This window comes from Oncorhynchus mykiss, chromosome 13 (assembly GCF_013265735.2).
Source record: "Oncorhynchus mykiss isolate Arlee chromosome 13, USDA_OmykA_1.1, whole genome shotgun sequence".
Taxonomy (NCBI): domain Eukaryota; kingdom Metazoa; phylum Chordata; class Actinopteri; order Salmoniformes; family Salmonidae; genus Oncorhynchus; species Oncorhynchus mykiss.
This window is the reverse complement of record NC_048577.1, coordinates 47,184,769-47,201,116: the sequence shown is the minus strand read 5'-3', so window position 1 is coordinate 47,201,116 and position 16,348 is coordinate 47,184,769. Positions and strand designations below refer to the sequence as shown.

At 46.7% G+C, this 16,348-nt stretch overlaps 1 protein-coding gene across 5 annotated transcripts in view; it reads left to right on the top strand.

The window, feature by feature from the left end:
- The window catches only part of LOC110485195 (RNA binding protein fox-1 homolog 3-like), a 416,432-nt gene that overhangs the window by 144,818 nt on the left and 255,266 nt on the right, over positions 1-16,348 (top strand). For 4 of the 5 annotated variants that reach the window (XM_036941309.1, XM_036941310.1, XM_036941306.1 and 1 more), the window contains exon 4: positions 10,361-10,416. The gene's annotated coding sequence lies outside the window, so the exon portion shown is untranslated. Of the gene's footprint in view, positions 1-9,906; positions 10,056-10,360; positions 10,417-16,348 lie in introns of those variants that run through there. The other variant, XM_036941307.1, reaches the window with a different exon arrangement.

Here is a 16,348-nt window from a genome sequence, read left to right as displayed (position 1 = left end):
AACCTTCCCTGAGAAAATGTGAAATGTTCGAGTCTTTTCCTCCCATCTCTAGTTTTACTTTCTCATTTCGGCATGAGTTGATTTGATTTGAAGCCTGCCACTTTCAGTTTGACTTGAGCTCCCAGGCCTACAATGGGGCAAAAAAAGTATTTAGTCAGCCACCAATTGTGCAAGTTCTCCCACTTAAAAAGATGAGAGAGGCCTGTAATTTTCATCATAGGTACACGTCAACTATGACAGACAATGGGAATGAGAAAAAAATTGTAGGATTTTTAATACATTTATTTGCAAATTTTGGTGGAAAATAAGTATTTGGTCACCTACAAACAAGCAAGATTTCTGGCTCTCACAGACCTGTAACTTCTTTTTTAAGAGGCTCCTCTGTCCTCCACTCGTTACCTGTATTAATGGCACCTGTTTGAACTTGTTATCAGTATAAAAGACACCTGTCCACAACCTCAAACAGTCACACTCCAAACTTCACTATGGCCAAGACCAAAGAGCTGTCAAAGGACACCAGAAACAAAATTGTAGACCTGCACTAGGCTGGTAAGACTGAATCTGCAATAGGTAAGCAGCTTGGTTTGAAGAAATCAACTGTGGGAGCAATTATTAGGAAATGGAAGACATACAAGACCACTGATAATCTCCCTCGATTTGGGGCTCCACGCAAGATCTCACCCCGTGGGGTCAAAATGATCACAAGAACGGTGAGCAAAAATCCCAGAACCACACGGGGGGACCTAGTGAATGACCTGCAGAGAGCTGGGGATGTGAGGGTGTGTTGTATCTAATGAGGCTGACAGAGACATGGGGATGTGAGGGTTTGTTGTATCTAATGGGGATGTGAGGGTGTGTTGTATCTAATGAGGCTGACAGAGACATGGGGATGTGAGGGTGTGTTGTATCTAATGAGGCTGACAGAGACATGGGGATGTGAGGGTGTGTTGTATCTAATGAGGCTGACAGAGACATGGGGATGTGGGGGTGTGTGTAAGGGATTTCTTCCATTGACGGAGAGGCGGACGGACCAAAGCGCAGCGTGGTTATTTTGACTCATGTTTTAATAAATCACTTCACATGAACAAACTAACAAACTAACAAAACAAGAAACGTGAAAACCCCAAACAGCCCTATCTGGTGCAAACACAGAGACAGGAACAATCACCCACAAACACACAGTGAAACCCAGGCTACCTAAGTATGATTCTCAATCAGAGACAACTAATGACACCTGCCTCTGATTGAGAACCATACTAGGCCGAAACATAGAAATACCCAAATCATAGAAAAACAAACATAGACTGCCCACCCCAACTCACGCCCTGACCATACTAAATAATGACAAAACAAAGGAAATAAAGGTCAGAACGTGACATTGTGTTGTATCTAATGAGGCTGACAGAGACATGGGGATGTGAGGGTGTTGTTTTTTAATGGGGCTGACAGAGACATGGGGATATGAGGGTGTGTTGTATCTAATGAGGCTGACTGAGACATGGGGATATGAGGGTGTGTTGTATCTAATGAGGCTGACAGAGACATGGTAATATGAGGGTGTGTTGTATCTGATGAGGCTGACAGAGACATGGGGATGAGAAGGTGTGTTGTTTCTGATGGGGCTGACAGAGACATGGGGATATGAGGGTGTGTTGTATCTAATGAGGCTGACAGAGACATGGGGATCTGAGGGTGTGTTGTATCTAATGAGGCTGACAGAGACATGGGGATGAGAAGGTTTGTTGTTTCTGATGGGGCTGACAGAGACATGACGATATGAGGGTGTGTTGTATCTATTGAGGCTGACAGAGTCATGGGGATATCAGGGTGTGTTGTATCTAATGAGGCTGACTTAGACATGGGGATATGAGGGTGTGTTGTATCTGATGAGGCTGACAGAGACATGGGGATGTGAGGGTGTGTTGTATCTGATGAGGCTGACAGAGACATGGGGATGTGAGGGTCTGTTGTATCTGATGGGGCTGACAGAGACATGGGGATGTGAGGGTGTGTTGTATCTAATGAGGCTGACAGAGACATGGAGACGTGAGGGTGTGTTGTATCTAATGATGCTGACAGAGATATTGGGATGTGAGGGTATGTTGTATCTAATGAGGCTGACAGAGACATGGGGATGTGAGGGTGTGTTGTATCTAATGAGGCTGACAGAGGCATGGGGATGTGAGGGTGTCTTGTATCTAATGAGGCTGACAGAGACATGGGGATATGAGGGTGTGTTATATCTAATGAGGCTGACAGAGACATAGGGTTTGAGGGTGTGTTGTATCTGATGGGGCTGACAGAGACATGGGGATATCCGGGTGTGTTGTATCTAATGAGGCTGACTGAGACATGGGGATATGAGGGTGTGTTGTATCTGATGGGGCTGACAGAGATATGGGGATATGAGGGTGTGTTGTATCTGATGGGGCTGACAGAGACATGGGGATGTGAACTGCTTGCCAACTGTAGACCACAACACCTCTTGCATTGAGCTCACAGGGAGTGTATTACTACAGCTAGCAAGGAATCTGATCAACTCTTTATTAATTCTACAAATAAACAGACAGTGAAGAGGCACACAGGCCAATATCCCTCCTCAAGACTCCATTGTGTCTGAGGTACAGTGTAGGGTGTGTAGAGAAGCTGATCCTAAAATACTGTGCAATCTCGAGTAGTTTCAGCTGAGATGAGGTAGACCTGTGTATAACTAACTACCTCAAATGACACCAGAGTCATGGTTTCATTACCTCTTGTGTGCAGTATACTATTCAAACAGCACATTATCACAACTTTAAAAATACAGTCACATGGAGTTACAGTAGCTAATGTGTGAAGCAGTCTGTGGCTGTGGATAAGCGTGTGCACCTCTCTGTACATGGCTGTGCCTGTGGATGGCCATGAATCTGTCTAGTCTTGAGGTCAGGGAAAGCTCAATGTTAAACAGTGGGGGGGGGGTACGCCTGTGTGCGGGTGCATGAGCGGTATGGCAGACGTGATCCCCGGACCCGGCCTGTTCTCCCCTAGTGGGTCATTCAGCCCCTCTCCCTGTCTCTAATCCCGTCTGTCCGGGGGAGATAGGGAGGAGCGGCTGGCCACGGCACACCCGGGGCACTGCAAACACAATCACAGGCCTTTCACAGACACTTAACGGGGCTTTGCGCTTGTTCAACAAGGCAAAACGCGGCAGGAGGGATCAATTTAATACAAGGCCTGACTCGAATGGAAAGAGGGTTAATAAATAAGCAATGACAGTGAGGGCTGCCGCCACAATTTGTGCAGCGCTCGCTTCCTCCCCACTTCCTCCCTCCTTGTTTTCCAGAAGCCTCTCCCCATATTAAGGCACGGTGTAGTTCCTGTCTCCAGAACATATTGGGGAGAGCTGGGGAGGTAGAGAAAGCAGCAGACTCCTCTCTCATCACGGTGTAGTTCCTGTCTCCAGAACATATTGGGGAGAGCTGGGGAGGTAGGGAAAGCAGCAGACTCCTCTCTCATCACGGTGGAGTTCCTGTCTCCAGAACATATTGGGGAGAGCTGGGGAGGTAGGGAATGCAGCAGACTCCTCTCTCATCACAGTGTAGTTCCTGTCTCCAGAACATATTGGGGAGAGCTGGGGAGGTAGGGAAAGCAGCAGACTCCTCTCTCATCACGGTGGAGTTCCTGTCTCCAGAACATATTGGGGAGAGCTGGGGAGGTAGGGAATGCAGCAGACTCCTCTCTCATCACAGTGTAGTTCCTGTCTCCAGAACATATTGGGGAGAGCTGGGGAGGTAGGGAAAGCAGCAGACTCCTCTCTCATCACGGTGTAGTTCCTGTCTCCAGAACATATTGGGGAGAGCTGGGGAGGTAGGGAAAGCAGCAGACTCCTCTCTCATCAGGATGTTATTTTAATAAATCACTGCTGCCATTGCTTGCTACATTAATTCCTGGGGCCCGGAGGGCTATGATGGTACCAGCAGTGATCTACATGAGGTGCTAAATGATGTGGGGGATCCCCCAGTGAGAGAACAGAGACCCCCTGAATCTCTTCATCTCCCCTGAACACCTCAGGCCCCTCCCCTCAGCTTGGCTGGCTCACACCCTGGGCTCCAACTGGGCCGGCCCGCTCGCCCGCCAGCCCTCCACCGCTGACATGATAATCAGCAGAGAGAGAGAGAGAGAGAGAGAGAGAGCCAGGAGCCGCCGCAGTGCACATACAAATGAGTGGAGCATACATACATCGATAGCTAGGAGGGAAGTCACCTGACCCAGAGACCCAACGCTAGAGCGCCTCACACCACATCACCCACATGCCCCTCTCTAGTGGCTTCATTGAGTTCTCCCATACTGGCACTGCTGTTTGATATGATGCATCTTCAGTAGGTATAGACACCCTAATAAACACAGAGACACCGGGAGCCATGTTGAGTGAGATGGAAGTCTACATAAGATGTGAACAGGATGTAGATGCTTATAGTCTCAGGAGGATTGCTTCTTTTATTCTTGTTAATTTCATGAGACGGTAAGCTCAACTCAATATATCTGCAGTATATTTCCAGTCACATAGATTTTTATTTTTTTCCTCTCGTCAAATAAATTGTAGTATGGTTTGAGGTACAGTGAAAATAGCTGGTAGACCATTCTCACAGGTAGTGGTATACACTTGCAGTTTTCCTGTGTGAGTGGGCAGCAGGTGTATCAACAAATACTGCATTAACATTGTTGTGGCATAGGTTTGATTGAATCTGGCCCAGTGTGATTGTACTGGAGGTGGTAGCAGTAGTAGTAGGTCTAGTAGTCATAGTGATGGCTCTACTGATGGAGGATGTGTACGTATCCCTACGTATCCCCAGACCCCGGCAACATCAGTTTCATCTCTTCATTTATCACACAGAGAGAGAGAGAGAGAGAGAGAGAGAAAGATTTCCATTGGTATGCGCAGACAAAGCCGCTAGATTCACCCCCCAGAATACTGCTGGGAGATGATACCCTTCTTTCTTCACACAGCAGGGAACGGGCCACCGTAAATGGAGCGCTTGGGAGTGTGTGGCGTGCCGTGAATGACAGAGCGCCGTACACACTCCAAGCAATGACCCCAAACTCAAGGACTTGCTCCAAATGTCCTCATCTCTCATGCTTCCTGTTTTCGCTGGAAGCTCAAAAAGTGTCGTACTGGGATGGACAGCGGGAATCCACAGGCAGATTGTCAGAGTGCAGATGCCAACGTTAGAGGGTGTCAGCCTGGGCTGGGCCCACAGAAACTATTGAAAACACTATTGAAACATGTAGATCAAAATTTAAGTTCTTCGCAACGTATTTCTGTATAACAGCTGTTTTATTGGAGTATTTTAGGCGCTACAGAGTTAGTTGCCGTAGGAACCAGATGTTAGAGCAGAGTTAGTTGCCGTAGGAACCCGATGTTAAAGCAGCCTTAAACCTGAAAACCTTAACTGGTGAAACTGACATGTCTGTTTGGATATTGCAACAACAAAGAAGATACTGCAAACAACGAACACTGTTTTCTTTTCTCGGACATCATTGCAGGCGTGAAAGAACAGCACAATATGGACTGGATTTTATTTTACCACACTGCCAGATTCTCCTCTCCTTTTCATCAACAAAACAAGAACAATAACAAAGGCGTTGGGCCGGATAGCGGCACTGTTTCCCCAAATACTGATTCCATCTTGAAGTGCAGTAAGTAGCAGGTGTCAAATGAATTCCCAGTGAAAAGGTGGTACAGGAAAGATACAGTCTGATGAGTATTTACGTGGATCTACAAAGATATTTCCCAAATACACAGCCTCAACTAGGCCTACACTGCCGAACCAACTATAGCATGTTGGAGTACCATCCAGGGCCCCCTTTCCTGATAGCGATGGAATTTAGGATTACGAGTGTTTTAACTATGCATCTTTCCTACAACGGCCGAAGATGTACAGTAACACGAGTTTCCCAAAAGACTACACAGAAAGAACGGTCGCTGAGCCCCGTCGTTGGAGCATGTGTCGATACTGATAGGATGGACAGAAAGACAGCGCTGCTCTCGGATCAGCTTTCTCCATTCAAATCTGTCCTTAACATTATAATTATTTCACAATACGATGGATTGCGCCCCCTTTATTTGAGGCATATTTTTAAACGTCACTTGTTTGTGTCAAGTGCAAAGACATTGCCAACTTTGTTCTGAAGTTATCGCCGATCACAGAGAGATGGGTATATATATATAATATACATTATGCTAGCAAAAGAACATCAATATATAATTTTTGGAGAAATGACTGACTAAGTAGGCCTGTAGGGGAAATATGAATGTGCCAAACTATTTGTAGTAAGTAGGCCTGTAGGGGAAATATGAATGTGCCAAACTATTTGTAGTAAGTAGGCCTGTAGGGGAAAATATGAATGTGCCAAACTATTTGTAGTAAGTAGGCCTGTAGGGGAAATATGAATGCCCAAACTATTTGTAGTAAGTAGGCCTGTAGGGGAAAATATGAATGTGCCAAACTATTTGTAGTAAGTAGGCCTGTAGGGGGAAAATATGAATGTGCCAAACTATTTGTAGTAAGTAGGCCTGTAGGGGAAATATGAATGTGCCAAACTATTTGTAGTAAGTAGGCCTGTAGGGGGAAATATGAATGTGCCAAACTATTTGTAGTAAGTAGGCCTAAATAATGCTTGTTCTTGACGTACACCAGCGTTAGAGGGTGGCAGCCTGGGTAAGGCAGCCTGGGTAAGGCAGCCTGGGTAAGGCAGCCTGGTTTAGGCAGCCTGGGTAAGGCAGCCTGGGTAAGGCAGCCTGGTTTAGGCAGCCTGGGTAAGGCAGCCTGGTTTAGGCAGCCTGGGTAAGGCAGCCTGGGTAAGGCAGCCTGGGTTAGGGTTACACAAACTACTGAAAACACTTCATTGTAATATGGAGATCGATATGTAGGTTATTCACAACAAATATCTGTCTACCAGCTGTTGTACTGAAGTATTTAGGGGCTACAGAGTTGGGCTGTAGAGTATAGCCTATCAGACATAGTAAATGGTAAATCATTATCAGTGACTTAACGTTACATCATCTTTACAATGAAACCAGACACTGTCTGTAAATTGAGATGCAGTGTTGAATAGCAATACACAAAGGAGAGCAAGGCCATACATGGTCTGTAATGTTGTGACAACAGGCCATCTGCCCTCTACGATGTAGCTCACAACCACTTTACCTTTCATGGATGGCTAGTAATGACTTACATTGATTGTGTCATGCTAATACCAAATCTTAAGCCGTGCGTGCTTATACCTCTCCTGACCCCATATTTCCAGACTCCCTCTTTCTGAAGAGAACACACCCCTCCTCATCCCTTCCCCCCAACCATAAAACTGCATCTGAACATCAGACTTAATTGATGAAAGGAGGGCCTGTCTTCATTTATAAGCAGGCATCCACCAAACTAATCTGGCTGTGTTGTGAAGTCTGTCCTTTCCATTAAGTGGGACACATTATCTCCTAATCAAATTAAAGTCATTTAATTGTCGTCCTCCCTTGATAGATCCGGTGAAAAAAGGAGGCGAGCCGTGTTTGCTGAAGGGGGATGTGTGCAGATTGAACAGGGCCTGTGTCATTACGGTATGAATTTGTAAATAACCAAAGCGTCATGTCTTTGCTTTGAACCTTTCTATAGGGTGAAGTTGAGGTTGACATTTGATCCACTCTCCCAGCTCAGTGGATACCCAAAACAATTGAGGCTAAGTACCTAGCTGAAGGGGCTCTAGCTATGTGACCCCATGAACGATTGACCTCTGTAACCTACTGATCACTAGTCTCATTACTTAATCACTACTCTGAGCTGTGTGTGTGTGTGTGCTGCAAACTAAACCACCTGTGCTGGCCAGTGTGTTAGCTGGCGGCTCTGTCCCTGCTACATGGTTTGCAGGCTGCCATTACCTGAGTCATCCTGTGATTAAGAATGGAAGTCTCTGTGTGGAATGGGGCCGGTCTGTCCGCCTCTGTCCTCCCAGCCCAGCACTGCGTAGGCCCTGGGGGGTCCCCATGGTAACCAGAGTGAAGGATACCCCCGCAGACTCTGGCCCTGGCCACCGCTGCCGCTGCCCACCATGGGGGATCCCTGGGCGTGTGATAAATGAAGGAGCGTGGGATCGTTTGTCCCACTGATAGAGTTTTATCCCCTGCCCTTTCAGAGCAGTCAGACCATAAAGAGAGAGCCACGGCCAAGCGTGACAGCTTAACCCAACAGTAATAGAATACTCCTAATGGTCTGGTCTGGGCCAGGGGTTGGAGCCACCGGCCACCCTCTATCGTTATAGGTGCTCTGGGACCACGTCACCCACTTTGTGGTTGTCAAAGAGAGAAGCAAGGACAAAGTGGGCACTTTGATGACTTAATGGGCACTTTGATGGTGTCTTAGGGCGGAATGGAGGCGGGCGAGGGCAGGCAAACGGATAGAATAGAGTATACAAGACATTAAGACAAGGAAACAAGCTGTAGGGCGGTGAGGTAAGCCTAAAGCACATCCGGTACTTGGCAATTTTACCCCGTGCTTCAAAGGACTGCGTTTTACAAGGGCCTTTGAATTTATAGGAATTCTACAGCAGCTGGCTGGCAAGTCTATTGTTTTGTCTAGTGCCATTCCTGTTGAATGATTTGATAGCGTAGCAATGCATATGAGAGGTATGAGAAAATAAACATGATCAAACACCAGTGAGCAGTCAGAAGAGATTTAGATTATTTTGTTGTCATGACTTTCACTTGAACATGCCTGTCTCTCTACGATTAATCCTCACAAAGAAAGACAATCCTAGGGGCTAGCCTACTTGTTTATGCTGTAACAAGGTTGTTTGTGTAGATGTTTGTTAGCGTGCACCTTGGGTAGCAGTTAGTCATGTTTGAATATGGCTTTAATTAGCCCTGTGTATTCCAGAAGCAGCAGCTCAGAGCCCTCTGTCCACAGCCCCCCCCCCCCCCCCCCCCATCTGTCCTCTCTGCTGCTCTACTAATAGTGTCCTGTCCTCTCGCCTCCTCTCCCCTCCTCTCCTCCTCCCAGGAACATCAGCGCTCTGTGTGGTTAAGATAATAGCAGCTCACACTAAAGATGTTAATTGAGGGGAGATAAAGTGTGGAGGTTGGTAGATGAGGGAGGTGTGTATGTGTGTGTGTGTGTATGTGTGTGTGTGTGTGTGTGTGTGTGTGTGTGTGTGTGTGTGTGTGTGTGTGTGTGTGTGTGTGTGTGTGTGTGTGTCTGTGATAATATTAAGTTGTGGAGTTCCACTACCAACTAGCCTCTTAATAAACCTCTGTCACACCAGGCGAGGTGTGATAAATCTGGAGGGATTATGATAACTGTGAGTTGTTCCTCCCTCCTTGAATCAGACAGGAAGGTGTGGCAGCAGTGGGGTCTGGTGAGGTCTGTCTCAGGGTCTGGTGAGGTCTGTCTTAAGGTGGGCTGAAGACTCGGGGAAGTGTTTGGCCAACTGAAATGTGTAGCGGGCAGGCAGGCAGGTGGGTAGGCGGGCAGGATGGCAGGCGCTAGGCAAGCGGGCGGACGTGTAGGCACTCAATGTGGGTAGAACACAGGGGAAGCAGAGACGGAGTAATCTGACCAAGCAGCTGAAGTGACAGAAGCTACATTAATAGAGGCATATGTCTGGAGCACAGAGAGACGGAAAGAGAGAGAAAACAGACACTGTACCAGCCTGAGAGAGAGGGAAGAGAGAGAGCGAGAGAGAAAGGGTGAGGGGTAAACAGAAAACAGCGCCAGCCTCTGTAATTGCCTCAATGCCACTGGGAATGCTCTCATTCATTTGAAGCAGGCTGTATTCTCACTCTCTCTTTCTCTTTTTTCTCAATTGAGGGGCGGGGGGGATGTAGTGGGTGGGTTTGAGGTGCTTGGGGTGGAGTTGGGTGGGTGATCCGTGTGCAATCCTCAGTGTGTGATGCTAACGTATGGCGATGAGTGCGATAGCTCCCCTGTGCTGAATCTCCTGTAACATCAGCGTGAGGACCAGTCCATGGCTGTGGCCTGGGTAGAGGAGAGCACAGCACAGCGCTGTGGAAAAGTGAGGGCGATAAGGAGGTAGGCGGACTGCAGCTCAGACCTGTCAGATGTGATCGCGCACCGGAGCGCTCCGCATGTGTCTGTCTCTTTTTATATTTCCCTAAGACAGCCCACCTCTTCACGCCCCCCTCTCTTCTTTTTTTTCCCTCTCTCCTCCTCTGCGCTCTGTTTTTTTCTACCTTCCTGGAGGAATTCTTTATTTCTTTATGTCTTGTGTGGCGCGTGCGTTGGATGATATGCCCCCTCCTCCTTCCTCTTTTCTCCTCCTCTCTCTTTGCCGCTTTCACAGCCTAGTTTTCTTTTTTTCTCAATCTTGTGTGCAGGTTGTATCTGACAGAGAGAGGACCACCGCCACGCTCCAGCCCCGCTCCAACCCACTGTGAGTATTCTTATGCTAATTTTCCATCTCCATCTTTCCCAACGTCGGTTTGTCTTTTATTCTCAACCCTTTTATGTTCTCGACCGCGGCGCACTGAGAACGTGGCGGCTGCGACAGAGAGAAAGGAGGAGAGGGAGAGAAAGAGGGAAGGAGGGAAGAGAGAGGATAAATAGTGCTGTGAGAGAAGTAGCTAGTGCTGTGTAGGGGTTTCTCTGAGGATGGTGGAATGGCTGAGGGGGTAGAGGAGGGGGCGGGTCTTGATGTGGTAGATGGTTCTGTGTGTGAATGGTTGGGATGTTGTTGACGACAGTTAGCGTGGAGTGGGTCAGCACACTGATCACCAGGGTCTCTCGTTTACCTTAACTTCTCACTTTCCATATTGACTGACTCTTCTGTTTTGATATTGAGGCTTTTCTGTTTCCTACTGTGTTCCTGTTACCACTACGGAGAGGGGTTCACTGTTGTCATTTGAACAGTGGCCATGTGTACGATAAACAGAGATTTAAGAATAATATTTGTGCGTGTGTGTGTGTGTGTTCAAACAAGTCTGTATTCTCTATGGGTAATCATATGTGAGTGTATTTTTATTGTGTGTGTGTGTGTGTGTGTGTTTATTTATGGGTGAACCAGTGGAGGCTGCTGAGGAGAGGATGGCTCATAATAATGGCTGGAATTTAGCGAATGGAATGGCATCATACACCTGGAGACCATGTGGTTGATGTATTTGATACCATTCCACTAATTCCACTCTAGCCATTACCACGAGACCATCCTCCCCAATTAAGTTGCCACCAACATACACTGTATGTGTGTGTATTTACAGTCTGTTTGTAGCTGTTTCTTTGTCCATGCGTGGCCACATGGGAGTGCATGAATATCCATGTTAATTTGCATACCTGTGTACACCGTAGTCCTACATGTGGGACTATGTATGCACGTGTTTGTGTACAGTTTATGCGTTCACCAAACGTGTGAAGTGTATTTGTATCACAAATGTGTAGTAGAGATCAGTATGCTAGTGTCCATACCCACCTGCTGTCCCGTGTGTGTGTGTGATGCGTGCTGTGTGTATGTGGACCAGATGAAGAGTGGGTGTTCTCTGTGTGGGGCTGAGATAGACAGTACCATGTCCCATCACTATGTCAAGGCTAATGGCCACACAGGTCAGCAGGGGTGGACACAGAGTTGGCCATGTAGACTGATGTATGTCAGCACAACAACACCTTTCTCTCAGGCCTGGATAACAATAGGCCTTAGTGTAGTTCACTACATGTGCATACAATACGGACTAACAGAAAACCTCTGCTTTCTAATGTAAGGAAATATACTGGATATTCAGCAGACAAAATGCAGGGAAAAGTCTGTTGTAGATTCAGTTGACATTTGGATATAGATTGATCTGATGATGGCAATTAAGCAAAATCCAGAAGCTAGGCATCTGGTGAGGCGGAGGATGCTATTGGCTGGCAGAGGATTACCATTTTAGTCCCATTTTCACATGATGAACCCCAGAATGGATTATCTCACCATGCTAAACAGTGGCTGTTGCAAATGTGATGTATGAAAGAGGTTTGCGCGTCCTTGTGTTATTTGTCCATTTCCGTGACCCGGGCAGGTGCTCGGTGATGTAGTATTGGTCTGATTAATGATGATCAGGTCTAACATGTCCGTTCACATCCAGACAGACCAGCCTTTTCTGGCCCTTATGAAAATGAATAGCCACCTGAAATCGCTAGAACGTTAGCAGGCTGTCGACGAGCGCCGCTTTCTAAAGTGAGTCGATTAAAATGAGAACCATTCCGCCAATTACAGAAGATTAGGTTCTCCTCCACCAATCTGAATCCTTAAAGCCCTTATGTTTGTACAGCTCTGTGTGTGGAATGGAATTCAGACACAAGATCTGAGCAGAATAGCAATAAAAAGAAGGTAAAAAGGCCTGAGTGAAACTCTGTGGTAAAAATAGCCAGATGAGTTAAAGCACATGATAATGGCCATGTTCTGTTGTTATAATCTCCACCCGGCACAGCCAGAAGAGGACTGGCCACCCCTCATAGCCTGGTTCCTCTCTAGGTTTCTTCCTAGGTTTTGGCCATTCTAGGGAGTTTTTCCTAGCCACCGTGCTTCTACACCTGCATTGCTTGCTGTTTGGGGTTTTAGGCTGGGTTTCTGTACAGCACTTTGAGATATCAGCTGATGTACGAAGGGCTATATAAATACATTTGATTTGATAATTGACACAGTAGTGTGTTGCGCTTGGCTGTAATTAAGTGAGCAACAGAGGTTGTCAGTTGTAAGGAGGATAGAACAGACTATCCTGGTGTATTTAACACACTGGAGCATTTATCATGTCATTCTATGCTTTACAGAGAGGGTGCTTCTGGGATAGCCTGGCTTTCTTTGCTTCATTTATCTGGGTCTTGTGCTTTATAGCTCCGGTTAGAGGCTTTGTACTGGTTCTTGATCCCAATGTACACAACGGAAAGTATGAAACTATTGTCTCCGGGGGCCCCTCGGAAAAGCTTATCTTCTATTTTTAGCAGGCTTCTCCTCATTGTAGCCTCGGTAGCATGCCTACGTCTGACGGTTGTGCCATAAAGTATCTGTGCTTCATCCCCGCCAAGCCGGCAGCCGGAGACAACTCTCACCCACACATTAGTGATCTATGAGCCATATAACACAGGGCCCTGCGCTACCTCCTGGAATACAGGGGACCACAGCTGTGTCACCCTCTCCGTGTGATAGCACCTATATGTGGTGAGAGCTCAATATTAGCGTAATGCGCTAACCCTTTATTTCACATCACTCACCACCACTTATCACAGAGCTAGACACCAACCGGGACATACTGAACAAAAAAATATCATAAAGATAAAAATCACATTTCAATAGAGGGTGTTTGTGTTACAGTGATTTATGCTGTGAGCATCCTGCCACCTCATTGAGATGGGAGTGAGTTCTGGGTGGCTAAATCAATTTGTGCAAAGGCCGTCGGTGCTAGTATTGGTTTCGTGATATGATCTTTGTTGTCCATTTTTTTAGAGGTCAGTGCAGATGCAATGACAAGGGCAAAGAACCTGAGCTCTACTCTCTGTTTCTGAGCTGGCAAACCATCCCCCACCAGGGAATTGTGGGAAAAGGAAGCTTTGGTTGTAAAGAGTATATGTTTTGTCAGGGTTCAAACCCAACGTAACATTACATGTCCATTACATTGTCAGTTCATTTCCTCCCAGTCAGATCTTGATGGAATGTCTGAGGTTAGACACCAGAATGGTCCTTACATTAGTCACTGTAATTACTCAGTGATTGTGACACAGATCTCCAAGGCGTGCCAAGAGTCATGTAGTAGTAGTAATAGCTAGCTAGCAGAGAAAGGGCAGAGAGAGCGGGGGTGATAATACTATAATGCTGGTAGTGGATGGAGGAATCTGACACCAGCAGGCCAGATGTTAGAGAGCCGTGGACAGGAAGAGAATATATATCCTGTAAGGTGTGTCATCATGTCACATGATCCATCCCTACTGATCCAGCCTCTTGGTCTTCTGTTCTGACATCTCACAACTAGGCCTAAATATGGAACGTAAGAAAACCGACACATTACTTTGGAGGCTTCCCCATATGAATCACACTCAGACCAAGGTCATGAATTTGATTATACCTTGTTTTAAGATGTTATATTGAGCAATGTTAACTACTGCACAAATGACATAGGAAGTGCTCATCAGTTGCCAACGGATCAACTCCATGAAATTACAAAACAGTTACTAAATCACAATCATGTATCAATATGTCAGTGCAACTTTCAAATCAAATGTATTTATATAGCCCTTCGTACATCAGCTGATATCTCAAAGTGCTGTACAGAAACCCAGCCTAAAACCCCAAACAGCAAGCAATGCAGGTGTAGAAGCACGGTGGCTAGGAAAAACTCCCTAGAATGGCCAAAATCTAGGAAGAAACCTAGAGAGGAACCAGGCTATGTTCTGGGGTGGCCAGTCCTCTTCTGGCTGTGCCGGGTGGAGATTATAACAGAACATGGCCAATATGTTAAAATGTTCATAAATGACCAGCATGGCCCAATAATAATAAGGCAGAATAGTTGAAACTGGAGCAGCAGCACGGCCAGGTGGACTGGGGACAGCAAGGAGTCAACCCAGACAGGAAGATCTCATCAGTGACTCAAGGACAGTATGAAAGAGCCCCAGTAAGCCAGTGACTCAACCGCTGTAATAGGGTTAGAGGCAGAGAATCCCAGTGGAAAGAGGGGAACCGGCCAGGCAGAGACAGCAAGGGCGGTTCGTTGCTCCCCAGGTGATGACGTTCAGATGACGTTCTTTCTAGAGTATTCACAGTGGTCCTACACATCCAGTGTGTTCGTAACCAACTATTCTAAATGAGAGGAAGAGAAGAATGACATGAAGTAGCACTGCACCATGGTGTTCAGATGACTGTGTTGTTGTACATGCAGAGAAGTGTAGCTAGCTATGCTTTGTGTTCAGTTTCTAAAAGGTCTCCTATGATGTATGCTATCTACTAGCTGGCTAATCAACCCCAGCTGCAAAACTTTACATTGTTGGTCATAACAGGTGGGAGGGGACAAAGGTCCCACACATGTAAATCCATCCTCTCTTAATCTCCAATTGCCTTTCATTTTCCTATATTGCCTGCTGCCGAGCATCATGGGGAATAAGACGCTGGGACACATTTTTAATTAAGTGCAGTTTTAGCTTCATTGAATTTATAAAAACACAATGGGAGAAAAGAGAGAGGTATTTTTCCTGTCTCATTAATCACAGTGCTACCATGTCTGATACGGCGGTACAGGGAAGAGAACCAGGCTGCAACTGTGGAGTGGAATATTTGAACATCTCAGCACTGATGTGTGCAAAGCGGAGTGTTTGTCTGCAGGGGAGGCTTTGAAATTTCATCCACTCCAGCCCTTTTAACTCGGCAGAGGGAATGTGTGTCTCGCTCTAGTTGGCCAATGGCTGTTACGGGGGCTCCGTGCCCCCACCCCTCCTCTCCCCCTTCTCCATCTCCCCCCTCCTCACCACCATTCCATGACCTGCTCTGTGTCAGATAGTTTAATGTGAAATTGCTTTTCTTTCAAATTTCCCCCTGGAAACGCAGGTCACTGCAAAATGTTACATCTCATAATGGCATGTTATTGTTGTTCTTTCATATGGGTCCTTGCCTTAGAAGTGGAGGATTCCAGTGGCATGCTAAGGTTACAGACAGCTGTTTCTCCCTGCCCCGCTCCTGCCCGTCTCTGATTCCACGCAAAGCTTTCAGTCGTGCCCATGGTAACCCTGCTGAAAAATGGATCAACACCACTCTATGATTACTCTATACATTAGCGGGACTTAAATTTAATTTGTTGGCAGGGCCCGGCGGTAAAGCTATGGGCCTGGCCTATCAGAGGCACTTTGTAAAGGCCCTGGAAGAGCCTCCTGGGGTGATCCTATCAGTCAGACACACTGACTGTCAGCAGACACGCTCTGTTAGTCAGCAGCACTGTGGCCCTCACACGCCCAGACGCTGGCGCTCAGCGCTCCACTGGGGCAGGGCTGTGGGCATCGTGGCTCCCCACCTGCCAATCAAACACCCAGCCAGGACCACGACCTCTGGCTCCCTGTTGAAATGGATGCTCTTCAACAGGTGATCCAACAGACAAGACTATATACCCATAGCAAGGCCACAGCACCAGTAGATACATATAGTACTGTAATGCTAGCACAGTACACTTATTATGTTAGCAAATCCTGATGGGGTATTTGACCTTAACTATCTATGGTCATTAGCCTTGATGATTCACCTGAATCTAAAGCTACTGCTGGTATCTCTTAGGTGGCTATAACATGACCATACATACTGTGAAGGAGAAGGTATGTCTAACTGTAAAGGGTTTCACTGAAAATGTCTAATGTGTTGAGAC